Here is a 25,918-nt window from a genome sequence, read left to right as displayed (position 1 = left end):
GTTTAAACTACATAAAGTTGTAGCTATATATTTCTCACAAAATTCAATTTTATATATTGTATGTTTCCTTCGGCTAGCAATTTTCAATAGTGTGTAATTTTATTTTTGGAACTACTGTAGTTTGGCCCAATTTAAATCATGAAGCAGGATGAAATAAAGAGATTTTACAAAACATTCAGCCAATTACAGTATAAAAGGAAGATAGATGAAAGCCCTTATTTTCTGAACTGTACCCTTACCTGTCCTACATTTGATCTTAAAATACAAAATCTTTCTTCATTCATACTTGCCTTTAAGATGGTACCAAAGAAAACCTGGAAAAGGGTATTTCTATAAACAGGTTCAATAGAAGGAAAGTTGATGCGTCTCTGTACTCCACTAGCAATTTCTATGAATGGTATGGAGAAAGTGAATAAGGAAGTGTTATTTACTCCTTCACATGACATAGAACTGGAGTCAACAGGCAGCAGGGTTTAACACACACAAAAGGACATACTTCTTCACACACCACAGAGTCAACCTGTGGAAGTGGTTGCCAGTGGATGCTGTGAAGGCCAAAACTATGACTGGGTTCAAAAAAGAATTAGATAAATTTATGGAGGATAGGTCCATCAATGGCTATTAGCCAAAATGGTCAGCGATGCAACCCCATGCTCTGGATATCCCTAGCCTCTGACTGACCACTTGATAATTGCCCTGTTCTGCTCATTCCCTCTGAACCATCTGCCTTTAGCCACTGTCTGAAGACAGGACACTGGGATAAATCGACCAATGGTCTGATCCAGTACGGCCATTTTTATGTTCTACTGACATCAATGGTTGCTGAGTGTGTGTATCTGAAGGTAGAATTTGGCCACACGATCTACGTAGGCCTTGTGAAATGATGTAACAGGTAATGATCAAGTGATCTCTCTCCTGCAATCCATCTCCACCCTGTGACAAACAGAGGCTAAGGACATCATTCCTTACCCAACCTGGCTAATAGCCATTAATGGACTTAACCTCCATGAATTTATCTAGTTCTCTTTTAAACCCTGTTATACTCCTAGCCCTCACCAACTTCCTCAAGTAAGAAGTTCCACAAGTTGACTGTGCGCTGTGTGAAGAAGAACTTCCTTTTATTTGTTTTAAACCTGCTGCCCATTAATTTCACTTGGTAGCCCCTAGTTCTTATATTATGGGAACAAGTAAATAACTTTTCCTTATTCACTTTCGCCACGCCACTCATGATTTTATATACCTCTATCATAACCTCCCTTAGTAACAGACATATACCTCTATCATATCCCCCCTTAGTAAAAGACAGACTGTAATTGAAGCAAGATCTCCAACACAACAGTGCAGATTACTACCATTAGTTCATTGGCCTATAATTTTTGTCTAGTGAAGACACAATTAGTTGTAATAATACATACTATTTGTAGTATAGTAGGGTCAAGAGACCACAAATGGGTAAGTGTCCCATTGTGCTAGTCACTATACTGTCAGATAGTAAAAGACATGCCCCAAAGCACTTACAGTCTTCTGCTCCAATCCTGAATGCACTGGTGCATGCGCTTAATTTTAAATGTGTGTGTTTGCAAGACTGGGATCTAACATTTTAAAAGACCTTTTGGAATCAACTATGTAAATCCTATCAAAATTTGCTTTCATAAATAACAAAAGATAATCTGTGCGCTATGACAACCCCTGATTAATAACCTCAGATCAGACTCCCCTACACAAAATATTGAGATTTTTAAAATAAACAAACAGGAGAGGGTTTTGTTCTCTTGTAATATTTTAGCCTGAAGGGGAAAGCTTCCCAAACCAAACATGCACGTGATCATTTCAGGAAGAAAATTCAACTTGAAAACACATAAAATTTTGTGGGCCTACCCACAACAGCTCAGAGGGGGATAGCACTTACAGTCTCTTTACTCCTAGTATGGGGAACTATCACTCTTTCCCTCCCCAGACACCTATGGGTTCTCCACTGTAGATTACTCCTGAGCAGTATCCCTAATGGGAGGCTGAAGCTTCAGAGACAAGTCTATTATGGATGACAATACTGTGAAGCTGCATCTAGCATAGGGAGCAGAGTCCCAGTGATGACATAGTATTCTGCAAAGGTATGCACAGATGCCCATGTGGCTGCTCTAGATTTCCAGGGTGGAGACATCCTTGAAGAAGGCAATCAAAGAGGAAACCAATCTCATGGAGTGTGTATGGATTCCAGGTGGAGGTACTACATTCCAAACACGATAGCAGTGTTTGATACAGTTCGAGACCCACTTAGAGAGTCTCTGGGCTGATACTGCTGCGCCTTTATACCTATCTACAATGGAAAGGAAAAGCCTTTGTCGAAGAAATAAGCTCTGAGTCAATCGTCCAGATAGGGGTTGTCATACGGTATAATTCCCAAATCTGAACCTTAGCGTCCAAAATTTGGGTACCTGCATGAATCCTCTAAGCTTAATTACCAGCTTAGATCCTGTAGCGCTGCCACCAACCAGGAATTCCAGTGCCTGGTACGCTCTGGTCTCCCCAAAACCTTCCCTGGGGACCCCAAGACTCAGATGCCTTGAGTTTCANGAAAGATTACTGTACTTACACTCCTTGAATTACAAAACAGAGAGGACAATTCACCTTTCCCCCTCCTTCTATTTCCCCCTCCCAGTCTTTCCCTGAGAGAGACAGTAATCCTGGCATAGAGATTCCTATCCCCTTGAGCCTCAACCAGAAAAGAAAATCAAACAGGTCTTAAAAAGAAAGCTTTTAATAAAAAGAAAGAAAGACATAAAAATCATCTCTGTAATCAAGATGAAAATATTACAGGGTCTGTTAACTTATAAAAGATGAATAAACAGCCTTATTCAGAAAAATACAATTTAAACATTTCCAGCAAACTACACACTTGTAAATACAGAAAACAATGTAAAAACCTATATTGTTTTTCTATCTGTACTTACAACTTGGAAACAGAAGATTAGAGAGCCTGGAGATAGTGTGATCACCCTCACAGCCTAGAGAGCACACAGACACAGAACAAAGGACCTACACTCACATCACGACCCCTTGAAATGTTAGGTGTGTAATGAGAGATTTTGCTTTAGATGTACTGAGATACTTTGCAGCACCCTGATAGAGGCTTGCAGGAAAAAACCTCGGAGGGGGTTTAAAACAGCATAAAATTCACATAATTAAGGTGGTGACAGTGTCAAGACACTTTGATTTGCATAAAACAATAATTAGTCCTAAGATTTAGGCTTTAAATAAGTAGAAATTAATGATAGTTTAAAACTAGAGAAACCAACATGGCGGATCAAGAGAGCAGAGACAGGGATAATGTAGTTTAAATTTAGAGAATGGAAAATTTCAGAAAGTTCCAGCAAGTTAGAGGGAGGAGCTCTACTATCTAAAAATAGGAATGACATAATAGGAAAGATCTAGAATTATGCTAATATCTGGAAGCTGATTGGCTGAGATGAGCTGACCTTCAGAGAGCAATCAGTATATAAGCCCGACAGCTTGAAGGCGCTGTGTAGTGCATTTGGGATTCCTGGAAGAACAGAAGCAGTAAGACACACGGGAAAGAAAATGCTGTCTGGAAAGGAAGGAAGGAGGAAGGCAGCAGCTAAAACAGAATTTTCCTGAGAGTAGAAGCAGAACTCTGAGATTGCCTTGGCAACAGCCTTTAGAGCAGCCACCTGCCAGCAGCTACCTACCAGCAGCTACCTGCCAGCAGCAACCGCTGCTACATCTGCAGTAGCAGGAATACCACAGCTGTGGAAACCACCTTCCTGAACCATAGATAGATCAGAAGGCCAATAAGACGATACAGAGGGAATTTGGGTGCAAGTGTAAATCTGATCTTTCTACCTATTATTTAGAAGCCTATGGGTCTGTCTGAAAATAAAGCTGGTTGCTTGTGTCTTGAGTGAGATCTCTCCTACCCATCCTGTGACTGCTCAGCCAGTGTTCGCAAAATGTTAGATATTAAATGTTTAGTGTTGTTAAATGCTTTCTTTTTAATCTGTGGATATGATGATGGTTCCTCGTGTGTGTATCAGGGGTGGGCAAACTTTTTGGCCTGAGGGCCGCATCGGGTTTTGTAAATTGTATGGAGAGCTGGTTTGGGAAGGGGGTCATGGGCCGGCCCCCACCACCTATCTGCCCCCCCCCCGACTCCTGCCCCATCCAACCCCCCCATTCCCTGACAGCCCCCTGGGGACCCCTGCCCCATCCACACACTCCTTCTCCCTGTCCCGACTGCCCCCAGAATCCCTCCCCTTGACTGCCCCCCTGCCACCCCATCCAACCACCCTCCTTCCTGACTGCCCCTCCAACCCCTGCCCCCATTCAACGCCATCCCTCCAACCTCCCCAACCCCTATCCACACCCCTGCCCCCCGACCACCATCCCGAACTCCCCTGCCCTCTATCCAACCCCCCTGCTCCCTTACCACGCTGCCTGAAGCACCAGTGCCACCTCCGCTGCCACCACGCAGCACAGAAATGGAGTCAGTGAGCGAGCTGAGGTTGCGGGGAAGGGGAACAGTGAGGGAGGGGCCAGAGCTAGCCTCCCAGGCCAGGAGCTCGGGGGCCAGGCAGGACGGTCCCACGGGCCGATGTGGCCCACAAGCCATAGTTTGCCCACCTCTAGTGTATATAAAGGCCGCTTATACTACACTGTATTAAGTTCAGAGTTAGATTGTAACTCTAAGATTAAAAGCCTTTGTGTCGGAGGGATCTTTATATCCATGTTACAGAGAATACAGTAGTTTCAATGTAGGTTAGGTATTTTATGCAGTTTGTTTCTTTACCACTTTACTGTATAATTCCTAAATATAATTATATTGTGTTGTATTAAATCCTATGTATCTTTTCTTGCTTTATTAAACTCTTTATTATTTCTGTTAAATAAATAATTATTTTGTTTTCAAAGAATTTCTGCTTGTGTGTGTCAAGCCTGGAGGGGAAGGCTGTATCAGTGTCCTTTCATGGGTTAGCAAGACTAGCTTGCTCTGGGGAACCCTCTCCAGGTCAGAGACAAGCCCCCTGGTGACACCCTGGCAATTCCTTTCAGGTCGGCCACAACCTTGTTACCTTTTTATTAAATTAGAAGCGCTATCTAACATAGACTAACATAACTGGCAGGCTTGTGCTCACAGTGCTAAGAGCCCTATGCAAATTTGTTGGTAATATAATTGATGTCTAAATTTTAGGCTAGCAGGTGAGCTGCTACTATGGAAAGGACCTTGGAGACTACTTCGGGAGCTGACGATAACCCAAGGAGGATTACTCAATACTGATAGTGGTCCTGTCCAAGGGTAAATCTGAGGAACTGTCTGTGCGATGGTAAGATTGAAATATGGAAACAAACATCCTGGAAGGCAAGGGCCAAGAACTAATCTCCCTATTCCAAAGCTGGAATAATTGCTGCTAGAATGACCGTCTTGAATTTTTGAGCCTTGACAAACTTGTGGAGTGTTCTGAGGTCTAGTATGGGTCTCCAACTTCCCCTTCTGGGGGGATATCAAGCAACAAGAGTAAAACCTTTGCCTCATAAGTGCTTAGGTACTGGTTCTATGGCTCCTACTCCGAGGAGATGATCCATCTCTTGTCACAACAGACTCTTGTTAGAGGGCCCCTAAAGAGACAGGGAAGGGTGTTGAGGGTGGGAGAGACGTGAAATGAAATGAATACCTATTGCAGATGATTTCTAAACCCATTTGTCAGATGTTATCCATTCCTATTCGCTGCAGAACAGAGCAAGGAGGCATCCATAGGAATGTGAAGGATTGGTCAGCATCAGATGGTGTTGAAGGGCATGGTCTGTCGGCGCCCCGACCAATTGGTCAAAACTGGTGCTTTGAAGTGGATGGTTGGGAAGAAGAAAGCCATGTGTCAAATGGCTTGTGCTTTGAGAACCTGGACTTTTTCCTTTGAGGCTCATAGAAGCACAGAATTGGGTAGTATGCCGTATGAGATTTAAGTGAAGGCTGAGAACTGTATTTTCTCTTCTGTTCAGGTGTATAAATCCCTAATGACTAAAGAGTCTGAGTTTGTGGAGAGAAGCATCCCGTCTTCTTCGCAAATAACTTGGTGCATTCAAAAAGAAGGTCCTCTACAGTTGCTTGTATTTCCTTGGGGAAGCCAGATAAATGTAGCCAAGAGGCCTGCCGCATCACAACAGTGGTGGAGATGGATTGCTGTAACGGTTGCATTGAGTGCTGACTGAAGTGTCATCTTGGCCACCAGTTGCCGTTGATGGAGAATGGCCCTAAACTTATGTGTGTGTGATTCTGGAAGTTGATCAATAAACAAACTGAGTTTGGAGTAATTGAAGTAGTCATATTTTGCTGTTAGGGCCCAGTAATTCGCAGTACAGAATTGTAGTGTGGCAGATGAATAAGTCTTTCTCCCAAATAGGTCAAGGTGTTTTCAATCCCTATCATAAGGGATGGACTTCACCTGATGTTGTGACCTCTGGAGTTCACCACATCCACAATGATCAAATTAGGGGGTGGATGGGAAAAAAGAAATTCTGTATCCTTGGCTGGAATGAACTCGGGTTTCTCTTCAGCCTGTATAAATCTTTCACCTTTCTTATCAAACTGTTTACAAGTTGGCGGGACCAATACAGAGGTCTGCCATATAAGCGTGGCTGGATCAAAGAGAGCCTTGATGATGAGGAGGGCTACTCTGGATGAGGAAGAGGAATGCAAAATGTCCAACAGCTTATGTTGTGACTTTTTTACCTTCTCTATAGGTCATTGTAGAGTGTCTGCCACCCACTTTGCTAAGTCTTGAAAGAGCTTAAAATTGTCTACTAGAGATGGCGGAGGGGGCATCACTGCCTCATCTGGTAACGAAGACAAGATGTTGGTTTGTGCTGTGACCTCTTCCTCAAGGTCATCCTCCTGTTCCTCCCTCACCTCTTCAGGAGGTTCAGAGGCTCAGGATACGAAGGCTGAGGAAGGGCGCCTCATTGGTTCATGGTAGGCCACGCTAGATGTTCTGGAGGCATAATGTCTATACACTTCCCACAGGTCCCAGTAGAGTCACTGGGATGGCACGAAGGATCCCGGTGGCTAGCACCATGGTTGTCCATACCAGGGTGGTTGAAGGCCAGACGGACAGTACAGCTATGGAGGCCCAGATTGGTAATGGGGACTATAAAGTGTGTGGAAGGAGCACCGGGAGACAGCCTCTTCCTGCTTGCTGTCCAACTCTCCACTGAAGAATGGAGGTGCATGATGTAGAATCTCAAGCTCAGAGTAAACTCCGCTACCAAGTAGAGGAGATTCAGGTACCTAGATAACGTGAGGTCTTTCAAGTATCTAAACTCCTGTGGTGCTGTGGAGATCCGTACCAGTGGGGGCTGCTGGTGCTGGGCCAACAGTACCAATGGGGTCAGTGACGTAGGCCAGGCTAAAAGCTGCAAAGCTGTTTGGCATACCATTGATGGTACTAAAGCTGTTGCCCATACTGAGGGAGCCTTCCCCAAGAATGGTCACTTGTCCTTCTCTCTATCAGTTGCTACCGTTGCACTGGGTCTTTAGGCATATCAGTATTTTCCATTGGAACAGTACCATGCGAACTCTGGGTACCGCATTTGGACAGTTTTGGAGTCACTGGTAGCAATGATATTAAACATGCCAGGGATCTTTTTCAGCTGGTTCAGGGCTCGCTCTGGGGACTCACCACTCTCTTTTTTGAAGCCTTATGTGAGTTGCTCATGGCTGTCTTCTTAGCTTCACCGCCTTTACACGTAGAGGGCTGTGGTGAAGACTCCCATCATCTGGCGGAATCTTGGTATGGGTCTGAAGGCGGTTGGAGAGCTGCTTCAATTAGGAGTTTAAGCCTCAGCTCTTTATCCTTTCGAGACCATGGCTTCAGCTGTTGACAAAAAACACACCTCTGGGGAATGTGGTTTTCCCAAACACAACAGACACAATATGAATGTCTGTGCATTACAGGGATGGCCTCTTTACAGGAGAAGCACCTCTTAAACCCTGGTAAACTGGAAATACCTTGCACTGGGGTAGTTCCCAGACAAAGAGGAAGAAGTAAACAAAGGTTTTTTAAGAGAAAAAAAATCAATGGAAATTCTAAAACTAACAAAGAAAAGATTAGTAACTAATTAAGTTTGAACAACAGGGTTAACGATACAATGAACAGACTGCTAATAGCTCTGTCTCTAGCCAGGGTGGTTGAGAAGGAAGTGAGAGGGGTTCACCCTCACACTAGTGAGCCTTGAGACAGACTGGGGAGGAAGCGGGGAGGGACAGCACATGTGCAGGCCAAAAGGACACTGCTATCAAAGTTCTCTAATCAGCAGCGCAGGGATGCAAGCACATCTAAAGTGAAGCACCCAGAGGGACATTACTCAAAGTAAAACATACTATTTCTTTATCCCATTAACAATCTACTGTGCAATCGAGTCCCCCTTTGAACTAATATGTACAAATGGAAGCCATTCACTTAAGATGCAAACAAAATACCCCCTAATTTTAGCAAGAAAATTCTAATGCTAGAGAATTTGAAGCCCATCTGTATGTGTGCTTCAGGTCCTTCACAAACTACTTTATATCCAGCCTTTAAAGTTTCCAACTGTATGAAAGATAAGAACGTTAACAGTCATCTACCTCCCTGACCACAAGGAAAAAAAAATAAAAAATCACAGGATACAGCCAGAAGCCACCTCATTAAAAGGCAATAATTTAAAAAATGACAAAGAGTCCTTTGGCACCTTCTAGACTAACAGACATTTTGGCGAATAAGCTTTTGTGGGTGAATGCCAGACGTCTGACGAAGTGGGTATTCACCCACAAAAGCTTATGCACCAATACATCTGTTAGTCTAGAAGATGCCACAGGACTCTTTGTCACTTTTTACAGATCCAGCCTACCACGGCTACCCCTCTGATAATTAAAAAAGTGTTACTGCATACTTAAAAGAAATTAAAAGCTAACATTTTCAAAGACTAAAATTAGAAATACTTATCAGTTATTGGTCTTTTAGAATCTCTTCTAAAAAAATAAGAAAATCACAGAGTTAAGTGATCTTAACTGTAAAATTTCCTAATAGCCTTTGTGCTCTTTGGTGGTAAAGTGCTCTAATCTCTAGCTCTTATTTGGCAGAATGTTGTCAGTGAGAGTTTTATTTGAGTAAGGACTTCAGGATCAAACTCTTAGCTTTCACATTGCATGAGGAAGACTATTTTTCTTTCAGCTGAGAGTCTAATCCTGTAAAGTGCAGAACGTCTGCTACTGGAGCTGAACACCCTCAACTCCCAAATGCTGCAATGAGAGTGGAAGTCATTTAGCACCTTATAAAAATGGGATTTAAGTATGCATCTTGAATACACCTTTAAATGTGATCCTGAAGTTAGCATGTAAGTGGTTAAAATAAGGTTGTAAATATCTATTTAAGATTTACTGCAATTTAATCATCAATTTAAATTATTTCTGAATCCTTATCACATTTTAATACATCAACATGATGTTGAAATACTCCTCTCATTTAAAATTAGAATTTCTCCCTTTATGTATTTTTGCATTACAAGAAGTTTACTGCTTATTAATTTAGTTCTCTTTTACTATGACTCCAGGCTATGAAATACTTACCACATTCTAGAAAAAAAATTAATTCAGTTCTCTAGATCACTAAAAAATATTTATCTAAAAAGTTGTCTCAGATGATTTAAAAAAAATGAGCTGCACTACTGCGTTGAAGGGAACTTTCAATGAAAACCATGTTCAGGCAATAGTAGTTCTTCCCCCTCCCCTTACGCCCTGAAGATTTACCTTTTCAATGTGATCTATCAGATAATTTAGATCAAAGAAATCCAGGCCAGGCCTGGTTAATAGTTGGAACTGCTTTTTTCTTTTTAATCTTGTCATAAACAGATAGTTAAGAGTTAATGTCTCTTTTACCTGTAAAGGGTTAAGAAGCTCAGTAAACCTGGCTGACACCTGACCAGAGGACCAATAGGGGGACAAGATACTTTCAAATCTTGGTGGGAGGGAAGGTCTTGTGCTTTTTGTTTTGGGTTGTTCGCTCTTGGACTAAAGGGACCAGACGTACCATCCAGGCTCTCAATCTTTCTGAATCAGTCTTTCATGTTTTTCATTGTAAGTAATAGCCAGGCAAGGCGATTAGTCTTCGTTGTGTTTCTCAACTTGTGAACGTTTCTTTTTGCTGGAAGGATTTTTACCTCTGGGCGCTGGTCTACACTACGTGTTTTAAACTGATTTTAACCGCAATTAAATCATTTAACGCGTTACCCGTCACACTACGAGGCCTTTATATCGTATAAAGGGCTTTTTAAATCGTTTTCTGTACTCCTCCTCTCAATGACGAGGAGTAGCGCTAAAATCGTATTACCATATCGGAATTAGGGTTTAGTGTGGCCGCAAATCGACAGTATGGCCTCCGGGCGGTATCCCACACTGCACCACTGTGACGCTCTGGACAGCAATCTGAACTCGGATGCTGTGGCCAGGTAAACGGAAGAAGCCCCGCAAAACTTGAATTGCATTTCCTGTTTGCCTAGCGTGGAGCTCTTGATCAGCACGGGTGCAATGCAGTCCCAAATCCAGACAGAGCTCAGCATGGACCATAGGAGATACTGGATCTGTCGCGTCATGGGGAAACAAATCTTTCTTCAAACTCCATTACAGAAGACAAAATGCCAAAGCGTTTGAAAATATCCGGTACCATGCTGCGTGACAAGCTACGGGAGCCGGGACTCAAACGACGCTCATGGAGGGAGGTCGTATGAGCGCTCCAGCTATTCCCACAGTCCCGCAGTCTCGAAAGTGATTTGCCGTTCTTTGGCTGAGCTTCCCTGCCTGTAGTCACACATTGTTCAGCTTGTTGGGAATAGCTCTCATTTTACTCCCCGACCCACACGTGCAAAGAACAGGGGAAGAAATCGTTTCTTGACTTTTTCATGTCACCCTTCGTTGACTGATGCTGCCTGTAGCACGTGCTTGCAGCAGTTGAGCGCTCAGTATTCGCTCCTCTCGTCTCCCCAGTGGAAGCTGGTGCAGTAGGACTGTAACGGTTCCTTATCCAGCCCGTGAGTGCTCCAGTGCTTGTAACTGCTGATACTTCTGGCTGGGGCCTGAGGTTGAGGCCGGCCGGGGGGGGGGGGTGCGCCTGGGTAAAAATAGGAATGATTCCTGATCAACTCCCGTAGATGGACAGAATGGCTGGTACCGTCTTCATCATAGCAACTGGGGCTGGAGCTTTTGATCAGCCCCCTCCCTTTTCATGTGTTAAAAGTGAAAAGATCTGTTACTGCCTGGATCTATCATAGCAGTGGGGGATGCTGGGCTGCTTTCCCCCACACCGCTTAATGTCCTGGCCTGGACTGTCCATAGCCCCGGTGAGGCTGCTCCCCCTCACTTTATCTCATTTAACAAGTTCACTGTTCTTATCCTGCACTATAATCCGACACAAATGACATGCAGGCAGAAAAGAACAAAGGCATCGCCAACGTGGGCACCAGTAGTGAGATGCCCTTCAAATCTGTGTGTACGGTGCCATACTCTGTGTGGTTATAAATTGAAGTACTATCATTCCGTCAAGCGGTCTTATCAGTATTGAGGCACCATCAAACAGATATTTGAGGCCAGATATAGGCACCCATTATGAATTATCTGTCTATGGCTACCAAGTTTCTGGAACTTTTAGATGCCAAGTAAGATAATAATCAGAAATCGTAGTCTGCAAATAAAGAAGACTAATCCAAGCAGACAAAAATAGTAGATGTTTACTATTGGCTTCATGAGACCTCCAACATATGATGAGTTTCAGGATGCTCAAAGGCAGAAATAACACTTTTCGTTCTATTTTTTTTGGTGGTTATACTCACTTTTGGGCTCGTCCTGACACTGACAGGCAAGTAACAACTAATTTTATTACCTAGGTGAAATAAATAAAATTTAACATTGAATTGATTGCATAAGTGTGAATATCACATTCTGTACTGCTTCATGATCATAGCATGTGAAGCTGGTGCTCGCTTTCCCACCACACCGCTTAATGTTCCTGCCTGGACTAGTAAATAGCCCCGAGGTTCAGGCTGCGCGTCGCCCCCTCCCTTATGGACATTAATACTGCATTCACAAGTCACTGTTCTTAATTCCGTGGCATTCTTTATAACTTTCATGACACCAAAATGGGAGGGACACAGCTGCAACAGTAGGCCCGAAGAGGTTGGGGAGGGGGAAACAACGGGTGGGGTGTTGCAGGGACCCCCCGATAAGGTGAATGCATCGTAGTCTCATCATATGTCCTGACAGGCTGACACGGAGCAGCGTGCTCATGCCTTACACTTGGCGTTCTCTTAGACACTTGCCCCTATTCTAGGGGCAGTTACTGACGTCTATTTTTAGAAAACCATAAAAGAGAACATGGGGATTGAACTCGGGGAGATCATTTCCAGTATTGTTGTCAGTGCCCCGAGCGATCTCAAGCCAGGGGCATACGCACTCAATCTGGATAGCAGAATAGACAGAGCTACAACAGGAAGTGGACCAGATAACGTCATTCTTCATTGCCAATTTACCCCTGGCAGCAGACGTACAGAACGACTTGGTAACCATCTCTCTATCATGCAAAGCAAGATGAATGCTGCTGATACTTGTTTAGCGCTGGCAGTTTATCATCTCTGTCGCAAGGAAAAGGCATCAGTAACACATACGGTGACTGTAAAGAAAAAAAAGCGACTTAACGTGTGTTTCCGCTGTCGTTGTCTGTTTGCTATTTTGGTGGTCTACCCAGGGCAATTCTTTCCAGTGGAATTAAAAAATAACTGAGAGCGAAGATGTGTCTGCCGTTGCTTTACCCGGAGGAAGGGAATAACTTGACGACATCTTACTCAGGAACCACCCCTCGGCGACAATTTGATTCTGGCCCCATCAAGCCAAAGTGGGCTCTCAACCAGAATGTCTGAAGGGGGCAGGGGAGACTGCAAGGGGAACTACGCGGGATAGCTACAGAATAAGCTATCCACACCTGGCAACGCTCCAGAAATCGACGCTAGCCTACGGAACATGGACCCGCACACGCCCCAATTAATGTGCTTAGTGTGGCGCAATTGCACTTGATTTATACAATCTGTTTTATTAAAACCAGTTATGTAAAATCGGAATAAATCCCTTAGTGGTAGGACATACCCTGTGTTTGCTGTAACTTTGAATCTAAGGCTGGGGGCGGGGGCATCCCTCTGGTCTATATGAATCTGAGTACCCTGTAAAGCATTTTCCATCCTGATTTTACAGAGATAATTTTTACCTTTTCTTTCTTTAATTAAAAGCTTTCTTTTTAAGAATCTGATTGATTTTCCTTGTTTTAAAATCCAAGGGGATTGGGTCTGAACTCACCAAGGATTGGTGGGGGGAAAGTAGGGAGGATGGTTGATTCCTCCTTGTTTTAAGATCCAAGGAGTTTAAATCTGTGTTCACTAGGGAATTGGTAAAGCCTCTCAAGGCAGCCCAGGGAGGGGAAAGTTGAGGGGGGGACAAGGAGTGTGCCAGACACTGAACTTCTGGCTGGTGGCAGTGTACCGATCTAAGCTAGTAATTAAGCTTAGAAGTGCTCATGCAGGTCCCCACATTTGCACTCTAAAGTTCAGAGTGGGGAAAAAACCCTGACAAATCTCCTGTAACTTTCACAAGTAAAGATTGGCAATTAACCACATTTTATTGCATTCACCAGGTAACAACACTAATTCCCAAAGGGGGTGACTTGAAAGAATGCAAAGTTAACTAATTTGTGTGTAAAAAGATATATACATAACTGTATGTCACAAACATTATAATTCTTACAAACTATTAATTAAAGAAAATGTAGAGTAAGAAGTTTCTAGGTTCTTAATAGCAATCTAAATGTTTCTAATGTACATTTGTAGTAATAGATTTTTTAAAAAGTCAGTTCTGAAGTAAGACACAACCAGACTGATAGATGTGTACAGGGGTCTGAAGTGCCTCAAAGCTACTGCAAGGTTTAGAGTTCTTTAATATGTATTTTCTATAATGCGCATTTATCAGTAATATTTAGTTATACACAATATTTTATATGTATACACACACATTGGACATAAGGGAAAGCAGCAACGCTCAGCCCATTTGGAGCAGACGCAAGCCTTTGATAATACTGCCATAGGAAAATGCACACTTGCCATCAACAATTACTACACTTGTAGAAATCTGCTTTAGAAAGCAGGTAATCATTGTTGCCTGAGACTGGATGTTGAGCAGGACCTGCCGAGCCAGCCCTCTGTCACTCAAGCTCCAATTAAGGGACGTGAAGTGGAGCTGACTAAAGAACCTGGGCCTGATAGGTAGAGGCGAAGCAACTGCCAGCTTGATTAGCCTAGGGTTATATATAGGCTCAGAGGAAGGAAGCAAATGGGAGGGGGAGAAGCCAGAGAGTTGAAGAAGAAGGGAAGTTCTCCCCTCCTGGGTACAAGAAAGAGAAGACTGGAACCCTCAGTGATGTGTATTGAGGGATGGTGGGTGTGCACTGTGTAAATAAACTGCACTGGGGTGGTGACTGCTGAGCCAGATAGTCTCAGTGATTTTTGGAGCACAGCAGAGGCAGGACCAAGGGGGGCCTTCTACACCGCCCATATGCAACAGCTCTGCAGTTGAGGAGGGGAATTCCAATGCTGGAACAACCCTAACTGTTGTCAGTTCCCTGCTGTAACTATCATGAAATCACTTTAAAACTATGGTCAAAAGCAGGGACTTCACATTAGCTATCAATATCATATTGTTCCTGTGTCATTAATGCCCATTTAATGCAGACATATATAAACTTCATTATATCAAAACTAATGATCTCTTAACTTGAAAAACAGTTAAGTAGATGCAATTTACGTTCCTTCAAAGGCCATGCCACCAGATTTCCTCCATCATTTCTCAGGGCTGTTATGATTCAAGTTCACCTTCTTTCAAATGGGAGCAAAACTTCAGGTGGTATAAGTTGTCATACACCCACTGTCAATTTACACCAACCAAGGATCTGCCCATGACCCTTATTTCATGACAAGTGATAAATTTCTGAGCATAAATTACAAAGCCTATCAGTAATAAAGATTAATAAAATATATAAACAATCAGGGTAAAAATATTCATAAAATTCAGTGACTCTTTAATTGTGCCCATGTGGAATGTTCAATATCTTTAATTAAGAGACAGTTTACAGCCACTAATTACAATTTACTCACATATTTAAATGTTTGGTTTAGATATATGCACATTCTTATTTCATGGTCAAGCATACCTCAAGTACTTCATAAGAGACCTCTCAATAAATTGATTATTCATATAACATTCTGATGACAATATTTTATTTCCCAATTGAGAGCGTAAGTATTTGTTATGCCTCCTATAAAGGAGCCAGATGCATTATTTTGGACTTTTATAAAGATGCTAGTAGCTTTGAACCCTAAAGGGGACATAGAACCAGTGCACAGGAAATATTGTAATGTACTCTGAGTGACAGTAAAAGAGATACAGTCCTCAAGTTCCTGGCCTACTGAAAGCATAAGGCCCCTTCTGCTAGTGCCAGTTAAATGGCTTCTTCTGTTGCTCAAACGGTAGAGAAATCCTCCCCTCCCCCACAGTACATTTGTTCAACTTGTAATTCTGTTCAGTGTCTATAAGACATTGTTGAGGTCACTGGTTGCCCCAACGTTTTCCAGTGTATGTTTCATGAAGTATTATACCGTGGAAAATATTTGGAAGGGAATAGTTCTACAACAGGTGGCATCTTCTCAGAAAAATACAATACTAGAAATGGCTTATGTTTTGACTGCTATTGATATCCTGGTCATACAATCCCAAAACACACTGCAGAATCTCAGACTCTAGGCCTTATAACAGACTACACTCAACTGATATAATGGACTGCTCCTGAGTACTATGTATCTTATTTATTTAAGGTTGGCTTTATGATCTGAATAGTTAGCTTACACAGCAGATTTATTTAAGAATACGATTGTAGACTACTTCTTTTCATGCATTTATGGTTGTTACCAAAAAAAATCTACACATTTCAAGTTGGAAAAAATATGAAAACTTCAGAGGTAAATAAAAATATGGCATATGGAGCCAACCCTTTTTTCTATTTATTCATTTTTTAAAAAAAATCTATCCATACCTCTAACACTGAAAAAAAATTAAAATCTTATCCAAAATAAACTCATCCATTCCTATGAAGCGAAAAAGTACTAAAATGACTAACTTTGGACAAAAAAATGCAAAGTACCAAGCTAACACAGAACCCCTTAATCAACTTTCATGTACTACTCCTGTCTGAACATCTGAACATCCAATATGAAGTATGTTCCTTATTTTAAATCTAGCAGTTGACATCTTATCCACTACATGCAGAGATAATGCTGACTTTCACTATAAAGCTTCAAACTCATTTTTTTACCCACCATCCCACAGTATACAGCTTAATTGTTTAAAAATACAATTGCCAAGGACACTACATTGTGCTAGTTCAGTACTGAGAAAAACAGAATAATGTACTGAACTATCAGATTCCTAGCTACACAGGACTCTCACTAAGCAAAACATAAATTCCACATGGAAATATTAATTAGTACTATCTTTTTATAACTGAACCAAAAATATTAGCTGATGACCTAGATACAACAGCACTCAACAGATAAATAAAAAGCAATCCAATCGTCAATATAAACTTTCACATAGGTGAGAGCTTTCATGGTGATTTATACTAGACTGTGCTTATGAGCATATTTTGTGCAGATGCACCCAATCACTACAGGCTTTACCACAGCCAAGTCTGACAATGCTGATTATACTGCTTGCTAGTTCCCTATTGATTAGAGACAGGACCGGCGCTAGGATTTTGAGCGCCCTAGGCAGATGGCAATTTCGCCACGCCCCGCGCTGGTCCTGGCTCCGGTGGAGCTGCCGCAGTGGTGCCTGCGGGCAGTCCACCGGAGCCGCCCGAGCAGCCGACCATCCGCAGGCACCACCACGGCAGCTCCACGGGAGCTGCCTGCCGCCCCCTCCGGCGGCACCCTGACCCAGGAAAACCCCAGGCTGCCGGCTGCGGCGGCGGCACCCTGACCCAGGGTCAGAGCGCCTCCGCACCGCCGAGCAGCCCGGAGTTTTCCCTGGCCAGGTGAGCGCCGTTGGCTGCCCCGGCTGCTTACGGGCGGCGGCTCGCTGACCCAGGGCGGCAGGGCTAACTGCCCCTGGGCTGCCAGGCTGCGCACCAATGCCCAGGGGACTCCCGACCCGGGGGGGAGGGGCGCTGGGCCTCTGGCCGCCTGCGGCGGCAGCTCTCTGACTGCCTGGGGGCCGAGGCTTGCGGGGCGCGCTGGGCTAACCCGGCTGCGGCCAGCGGCTCGACTGACCCGTAGCTAGGGTGGGGGGGGCCGCCCTGGGCTGCCAGGCTGCGGAGGCGGCGTCCTGACCCGGGGGACACCTTGGGCTGCCGGCAGCTCAGCCCCTCCAGCAGCAGCAGCTGCAACCATTTAAAAAATTTTTGGGGGGCGCCACTTTTTGGCACCCTCAAATCTTGGCGCCCTAGGCAACCACCTAGTTTGCCTAAATGGTTGCACCGGCCCTGACTAGAGATGTGCTCAAACACCAACCCTCTGAATTTAGTTTTTACTATCTTTTCCACTGAGTAACCTGAAAATGTCTGTGTAATGAAGAAAATTCACCATTCTTAAATAGTATTTATTACAGCCATACAAGTCTTAAATATTTAATAATGAAACATGCACCAAAAAAAAACTTAGAGCCTGAAACCATTAGATGTCCCAGAACAAGAAATAAAAAGAAACATACATTTCCCCGTGTGATTTCACAGTTCCCTTACATAGGGAGTTAGTTGCATTGCTACTGTATATTAATTAGATGGATGGATCCACTGGATACCAGGTAATGTGGATTAAGAATCTAAAAAAACGTGCCTTTGAAACCCAGACATTAGGGGGCGGGGGCGACAAGACTCAAGCAGCAGCAGAAGGAATAAATGTTTGGGAGGATAAGCAACAAGATGAAATCTGGCCACACTTGAAATCTGAGTGACCATTTTAATTTTTTTTGTAAATTATTCCAGTCACGTTTCCAAACCAGTTCAAGTACAGGGAATTATCTTATGATTTATAATAAAAGAACACTAACTTCTAATCATTGTATTGCAAACTGAAAATCTAAATTTATCCCTTGCAAGCAATTTAACGTTTTTAAAGTGCCTTTACTGTTCTTCTGTCAGTTTTCACCCTAAGCAAAAATCAGCTGAGAATTATCATTTATATTAATTTAGATTTTAATCCAGCAAAACAGTTAAGCTTGTACTTAACTTTCAGCACCAGCATTTTTCGAGGGTCAATTTGTTAGAAGATAGGATGTGAGGTGTCTCAAGGAACCTTTGGATGGGATAGTCTATGTTTTGGTTTCATGACAGCAAATAACCTAGTCTAAAGCTGTTGGGGAGTCACAGGATTAGAAACCCAAGATTCACCTTGTGATTTACAGTAGTTATTCTATTTAGCAAAATTAAATTATGTGTATTTTTCTCTCTTGTTTCTCCAGGAGACTGGTGATTTGATGCATCCTTGAAAAATGCAGTGGCAACCAAACATACCTTCCCATAGCTGCTGCCACTTATACGAAAGCAAGTGCTGTTTTGGGCACACTACTTAATGCTAAGTTTACATATTTCTCATTGGTAATTGCTTTTCAGTGTATACAACTACAAACAGAATGTTTACCAGCTGTAAATCAGTGGTGGTGGAGGTCCTGCTGGAATAGCAGAATGAGGGCTAGTGAAGCATCTGTTACTATTTATTCAGGTGTATTTATGCCCATTTTTAGATTCAAGACTTCTCCATTTTTTTCATGACTTAATACTAAGTGGTTACACTTCTTTCCTTTGTAAGTAACAAACACACATCCTTTAAGTAAACATACATGTGCTTTGAGTAAACATACATGTGCTCAAAGTAAAAACATACATGTGCAGGCCAAAAGGACACTGCTATCAAAGTTCTCTAATCAGCTGCACAGGGATGCAAGCACACCTAAAGTGAAGCGCCCAGAGGGACATTACTCCAAGTAAAAACATACTATTTCTTTATCCCATTAACAATCTACTGTGCAATCGAGTCCCCCTTTGAACTAATATGGGAGGGATAGCTCAGTGGTTTGAGCATTGGCTTGCTAAACCCAGGGTTGTGATTTCAATCCTTGAGAGGGCCACTTGGGGATCCTGGGCAAAAATCAGTACTTGGTCCTGCTAGCAAAGGCAGGGGCTGGATTCAATGACCTTTCAAGGTCCCTTCCAGTTCTAGAAGATTGGTATATCTCCAATTATTATTATTATTATAAACCAGAGCTGCTAAACATCCTGCCTGCCTTTGACTCTGCTCTGGAAATGATATGGAAACTTGAAACAGGATGGGTGGCAGAAGGAAAGGAAAATCATTGGCAAGGGGTTTGGAATAGAGGGGAAGAGCCACAATAGGTCTTTCTTGTACTGTAGAACAGGCCTGATCTTTCCCCCATTGAAATCAATGATGAAACTCTCAATGGTGCAAGAACAGACCCAAAATAGTGGTAGCCATTGTATCTATTCATTATGCAAGTCTGCGTTTTGTACTATATTTGGCCAAATACAATGAAATCATCTTATAGTTAAAGGGGTTCCCCACTTTTCCCAACACTACTTCTCTGTAAGTAGAGTTTCACTAAAAAAGCAAGGGTCTGCTTGGCAAAATATCTCCTCCAAGGAGTGACAGCAGGACCTCTCTTCACCTTCATGTAGTTTCAGGAGACTTCTAATAGTAGTAAGGGGAGCTACTGGGGCTATACCAGAAAAGCTGACTCAACTCTTCAACAAACACACTAAGAGTAGCTATAAACTAGACCACGAACCAGGGATTCCTCCTTTCATTGGATCACAGCAACTTCTCTTCTTTGGCTGAGTAGAGGAAGATTCCAGTGAAATTTTATGTCAAAAGTTATCTGATAATTGTTACATTCCTAGAGTTTTAGTACACTGATATCCACTTTTAATGGAGTGGAACATCACTATAAGTGGAGTTTATGCTCACATGAAGAGGACTGAAAGTCCACTGCAACGTACTCAATCAGTTTGGAACTCTTCCACTACTTCACTATAAACAAAGTGTAAACCAATGCACTAATTCAACAGCCTGTGCACCAGGGAATACTCTCCAGCCACAGCATTCCAGTCCTCCTGTCTTCAAGGCTTCTGTTTATTTCTTCAACGAAAGAAGCTCTCCTTTTTCACTTAACCCAGAGGCTCCTGCAAAAGACCATCTATTCACTCCACGGTTACACTCTGCAAGCCATTTGATTGGGGCTGCTCTACAGACCCCATCCACCAGGAACTCCTATATGAGCTTCCTGCTCCTTTCAGGATTACACTCAACCTGCCTTTGACGTGCAAATTACATATGAGCCGGGTGGGTTCTTTCCCTTGACACAAGAACTCCTGAAAGAGGTTTCAAACTGTTTGCAGCTCTCCAGCTCAACTGAACTATTTGCTATCTTTTATGAGGACCAGATAATCTTCTAGCTATTTCCCGATCCCTATCCTCACAGCATCACCTGGAAAACAGATGTCACTGGTGGAACTAGGCCCAATTCCCTTTAAAGGGCCAGCCAACCTGTGACACAGAGTTGCACTAGAACTAGGTTCACTATAAGCAGCTTTTGCATCACTTGCAACTTTCAAATCTTGATAGACAAATCAGCTCGGTATTAAAGACTTATTATCCCTAATAGGGTAAGTGCTGAACATAATAGTCCGATCACGCAGTATATTTGTATCTCTCTATTTTATGTTTGTGGAATTATGTAACAGTAAAAATAATGTATAACGTAACTTTAGGAAAATTCAAAAATAAATAAATTATTGATAGTCAATTCTCCAGTAAACCCTTAGGATACATCATGTTTCAATGTGTAAATAGCAAATGTGCAAAAACATGTATAATTTGTGATCTCATCAAAAATATAAGCTAAACCCACACCTAGTTTGCGGTGAGTGGGTTTTTTAAAGAGACCTCATATTATATAATTTAACGTTCACACTAAAAAGAGTACACATTGAGCAATAAACAAGGATCCATGAAAAACAAATCATGCCAAGCAAACTTGATCACCTTCTTTGACAAGAGTTATCAGTAAGGTAGAGAACGAGACAAGATAAACGTAACAGACTGTAATGTAGCTTTTAATACAGTTCCCCTTTGAATTTAGAAAACTAAAAGTGAAATAGAAAATACACGATCCTGTTACAAATGTTGTAAAAGTGACTACAAAAATTCTGAAACTATGCCAACTGTCTGTATATGACACCTTCAGATACTGTTGTCATAAACTGTGTGCTAGGTGTAACGAATGTCAGCCCTAACTAGGCCAAAAGCCTATGAGGATCTCCTCCATCTCCCTCCCACTCTCTCACACCATGTCAGTCTCAAGTGGAGTAAGGCGACCTCTAGGCATACCTACTGGATCAGGTCCCACAGACAACTTGGGCAGTCAAACTAGCTTGTGAATTGCACTGGGGCATAGGCAGGAGATAGGCACCCAGTGAAGCGGCAGTGCATCTGCTCAGAGACAGAAACACAGGCACAGAGAACTTTTATCGCAAAACCTGAGGTGCCAAGCAACTAGATGTGCCTACAGAATTAGGCTGAAGCCAACGGGGATTTTTGTGGATCACAATGGTGTCTAAAAGGGGCCTTAGCATCCTAACTACCATTGTGAATCACACCCTGTGTATTCATAGTGCCAACACAACAGGGCCCTAGTCTAGTTGGGGACCCTTGACGTTACTGTACCTATAAAGGTCCCCGGGGGGAGGGGAGTGTTCCCGCAAGCCTCTCCACATCTAAAGGATCCTCTCCCAGCCTCAGGGAGGAGCCACAAGCCCATGGCTCATATTGGTGCTACTGTAATTACATGAAGTTGAGAATAAAATGGCTACAAAACTGAGTTTTTTAAGAAACAGGCAAATTTAAGTGCAAGTTTAATTTACATGACCATACAACTGCAAACTTCAGAACAAAATCTGTTTAATGAGTGTACAGAAAAGGATTTGGGTGACAGATGACAAACTGAATATGAATTTCCTACACAGTACAGCTGCAAAAAAAAGGGGGGGGGGGGAGCAAATCCTTTCATGTACATACAAGGTTATCACTTACAAGACAGAAGGATAATCCTTCCCTACGCAAAAGGTTATACTAGATGACCCAGGTAGTCTTTTCCAGCCCTAGCTTCTAGATTTCTGATTTTCACTTAGCAAAAGGCATCATAATTCCAACTAAGTGCTCCCTGGTACGGTATAGTGAATTAAAGGAACAGGTATGAATGGAAAATACTCAAAGTGACAATTTATTTGCTGAATATTTAAAATGCTTACAATGTATACTTTTCATCTCCTCAATAACAAATTAAACACTATGGGTACGTCTACACTACCCGCTGGATCGGCGGGTAGCGATCAATCTATCGGGGATCCATTTATCATGTGTAATGTAGACGCGATAAATCGATCCCCGGTCACTCTCCCATCGACTGCCGAACTCCAGCAGTGCGAGAGGAGGAAGCAAAATCAACGGGGGAGCTGCGGCTGTCAATCCAGCGCCGCAGGGATGCAAAATAAGTAATTTTAATTCGATCTCAGATACGTTGACTTCAGCTATGCTATTCTCGTAGCTGAAGTTGCGTATCTTAGATCTATCCCCTCCCCCCACAGTGTAGACCAGGCCTAAGCATGCAAAATATATTAACGAGAGCATTAATGAAGTCAGTGGAGATTAGAAGCATGTTTTCCAAGGACAGCAAAAGCAAGTCATTTGTCTTCCACTATGCGTTTAGATGCATGTTCTTTCCTCAATGCATTGGGAGTTATGCATGTAAATCCTTACACAGATGTGAGGACACAAACTTGTAGCCTTTATACTTACAACAGTAAGCAGAAACATCTGAAGAACAGACTCTGCCTACAACTGCAACAATTATCCACTTAAAACAACCTCTGTGTAAAATTACCAATTAAAAAACTGCATTATAAAACATGTTTTAAGGAGAGTTTGTAAAGGGATTTAATTAAATTTCAAATCAAAACTTCCACACACTGAAACAACAGCTAATGTTGGCTGAATCTAACAACGTTCCAAGAAGAGACCTGTCTAAATAACATTAGCTGCGATCTTCCTATGGAAAAAAAGCTACCCCCACGGAAAGAAACAAAAAATAAAGCTTTCACACTAACTGGCAGAATTGACAAGTGAACTAAATTCGGCTTTTACAAGAACTTCAAACCTACCATTCAAATGAAAAAAACAAACACGTCTATGTGGAATTTCTTTTCACCACACAGAACGTAACTTTCAAAGACCAGAATACTGCTCAACTGTCATTCAAAAAAGATCTAAACCACTTCCGAATATCTTAAAATGCATTGGAGGGGAATGTTGGACATAGACATCTTGCCCAAAGGAAAAAAGGGTGAAGTACTTAATGCAAGTTTTCTATTAGGTATTTCAATGATTCAGTTTTAAATTAAATGGCCGAGATCCTACCACAGAGAAATAATATTCTCGAATGTCTTATTTAAATCACTGACATCAGCTATTTGAAAATAAATTACTAAGAAATCTGCCCACAGGCAGAGCACATTGTGTGCAATTACTCTTTCAAGTGAACTTTATAGATACATGCTTAAGAATGTTGCAATTTAAGATTTTTAATTATATTACATGCTATATCTAATTGTCCCAAGAGTTATACTGAAGACTTTTCTCCATCAAGTAACCGACTTTAAAATGTTATATACACACACAACATTAACTGTTATTTAAACTAATCCCATCATAAAACCAAGGTCAAAACGACCAAAATCATTTTACTGATTCTTCCATTGAATTCTTATGAGTTTGATATTAATCTTCTAATGGAGATGTTAATAATTTACAAAGGACAGAAATTAAATTTGTACTCCAGAGAAACATAACCTCCTTATTAAAAAAAAACTATACACTATTGCTACCACTATTTTCGAGCTGTCAGTCCACACACTAGACTTTTTCCCATTAAATTCTTCAGAGTTCATATTTAAGGAACTATGTCAAATCTGATTGCTCAGCTAAGGTTTACAAAGCACTCTAAAGATGTAAAGAGCTATTATTTTACACCCACATTTTAATTTAAGCGACTAGAACATGATGAAGAGATTCTGCTGGATTCTCAATCCTGCACCTAGGTTGGGGGACTGGATGACTGTTGTTTTTAAATTTGATCCCCCACAGATGACACTATAGAAAAATAAATCGCCTTAGTGCCGCAGAAATACCGACACTTCCGCAGTCCCTGTGCCAATGAACCGTACTCCGCGGGCCAGGCTCCCACAGAGGCGTTTTCACGCGGGACGGGAAAGCCCCTGTGTGATGCTGGGACGGTTCGCTAACTGCCACGGGGCGGGGCTCGCCTTGCGGGAAAGGTATTTGAGCTTCTAATAGACCTGCACGGGAATTGAAAAGGCCGAAAGATGCCCACCCACGAGCGCCTGCTCCAGCCCTGCCCGGCTGCAGGGCAGGAAGACAGGGGTTTTCCCCCCTCAACACAGCGCCCCGCGGGCGCCAAGAGCCGCGGAGACCATCAAAGCCGCGCGCCCTGCACCTCCACCCTTGTGGACGCCGGCCCGCGCCCCCCGCGCTTCCCGCCCATCCCGCACCGGAGCGTCCTCGACTCCTTCCTTCCCCTCCCCCACCCTGAGCCGCTCCGACCGCCGAAGAGCAGGGACTGGGAGGGGGAAACAAAATGGAGACTTACACTCCGACTGCTTTTGCGCGTGCGTCACGCCGAGAGAGGAGCGGGACGCGCCGGCGCCCTGACGTCAGGCACCCGGACTGGTTCAGTGAAAGCCGTGAGGTTGGGGCGAATGCCCACCCCCCGGGCAGGAGTGGTTAGCGCGCATGCGCAAGGCGCCCTTTCTTCTGAGGCGGGATGCCTGGCCTCGCTCTCTTCCCTGGGGCGCCTACTGCTGACCCTGGGCGCGCTAGAGGGCGATTCATGGGCGGTAATCATGGGGCAGGGTGGCTGGTGCGTGGTGCCCGACCCTCCTGCTGTCTCACGCTGGCTTGTACTGCAGCCCCTGGGCGGCCGTGAGGCCTCCAGGAGTCGCGTCAGGCGATGAAGGCCCAGGAGCGTGGGTATCCTTGCGCCGACGCCAGCTCAGAGGGCAGTGTCACTGACACAGCCAGCAGGAGCCCTGCATGCTGCCATGGACTCCAGCACTGTCCCCCAGTGACACCGCAGGCCGCATCCCTTCCTGATGCCGACATGCCATCCCCAGCGTAACCGACAAATACCAAGAGCCTGGCATGCTCCAACAGCAGTGGTGCCTACACTTTGACAATCTGTCAACCCTGTTCACTAAAATATTGTGTCTCACAAAACCCCTCTTAAAAATGAATATTTCCAGAGACTTTCTCCTTTACATGAGTTTAAATTATAAAAGCAGTGATCTTGGAAATATAATTTTTATGACATGCTTATTACACACTATTTATTATTATTTATCATTACACTAGTTTTACTACATTATGAAAACTTCAACACTCTTCCAAGATCTCACTTCTGTAGCTTGTATCACTTTGAATAAGCCTGTTATAAGACAAGGCTCTTATGTTTTATCAAGGAGTATCAGATGTGAAAAAACAGCATGAAGGTATTTAAGAAGCCAACTGAAGAGTTCCTCCTACACAAGCACTCAGGTCTTGAGCAGTCCAGGCAAACAATGAACATTATACCAAAGCTTAAACTTGTTTTTCATCATAATTTTAAAAACAGCAAAACAATGTCCACCTCCCTTTCCATTTGTTACAA

The 25,918-nt window shown here is 43.0% G+C and overlaps 1 protein-coding gene across 4 annotated transcripts in view; it reads right to left on the bottom strand.

Moving 5' to 3' along the window:
• Positions 1–24,948, bottom strand: part of FHIT (fragile histidine triad diadenosine triphosphatase) — a 1,173,656-nt gene extending 1,148,708 nt beyond the window's left edge. For 3 of the 4 annotated variants that reach the window (XM_075073112.1, XM_032781826.2, XM_032781832.2), the window contains exon 1: positions 24,863–24,948. The gene's annotated coding sequence lies outside the window, so the exon portion shown is untranslated. Of the gene's footprint in view, positions 1–20,134; positions 20,322–24,862 lie in introns of all 4 variants that reach the window. The other variant, XM_075073110.1, reaches the window with a different exon arrangement.
• Between the last annotated feature and the right edge of the window lie 970 nt (positions 24,949–25,918).

The sequence above is a fragment of the Chelonoidis abingdonii genome, chromosome 17 (assembly GCF_003597395.2).
Source record: "Chelonoidis abingdonii isolate Lonesome George chromosome 17, CheloAbing_2.0, whole genome shotgun sequence".
NCBI classification, from domain to species: domain Eukaryota; kingdom Metazoa; phylum Chordata; order Testudines; family Testudinidae; genus Chelonoidis; species Chelonoidis abingdonii.
This window is presented reverse-complemented; position numbering and strand designations above follow the sequence as displayed.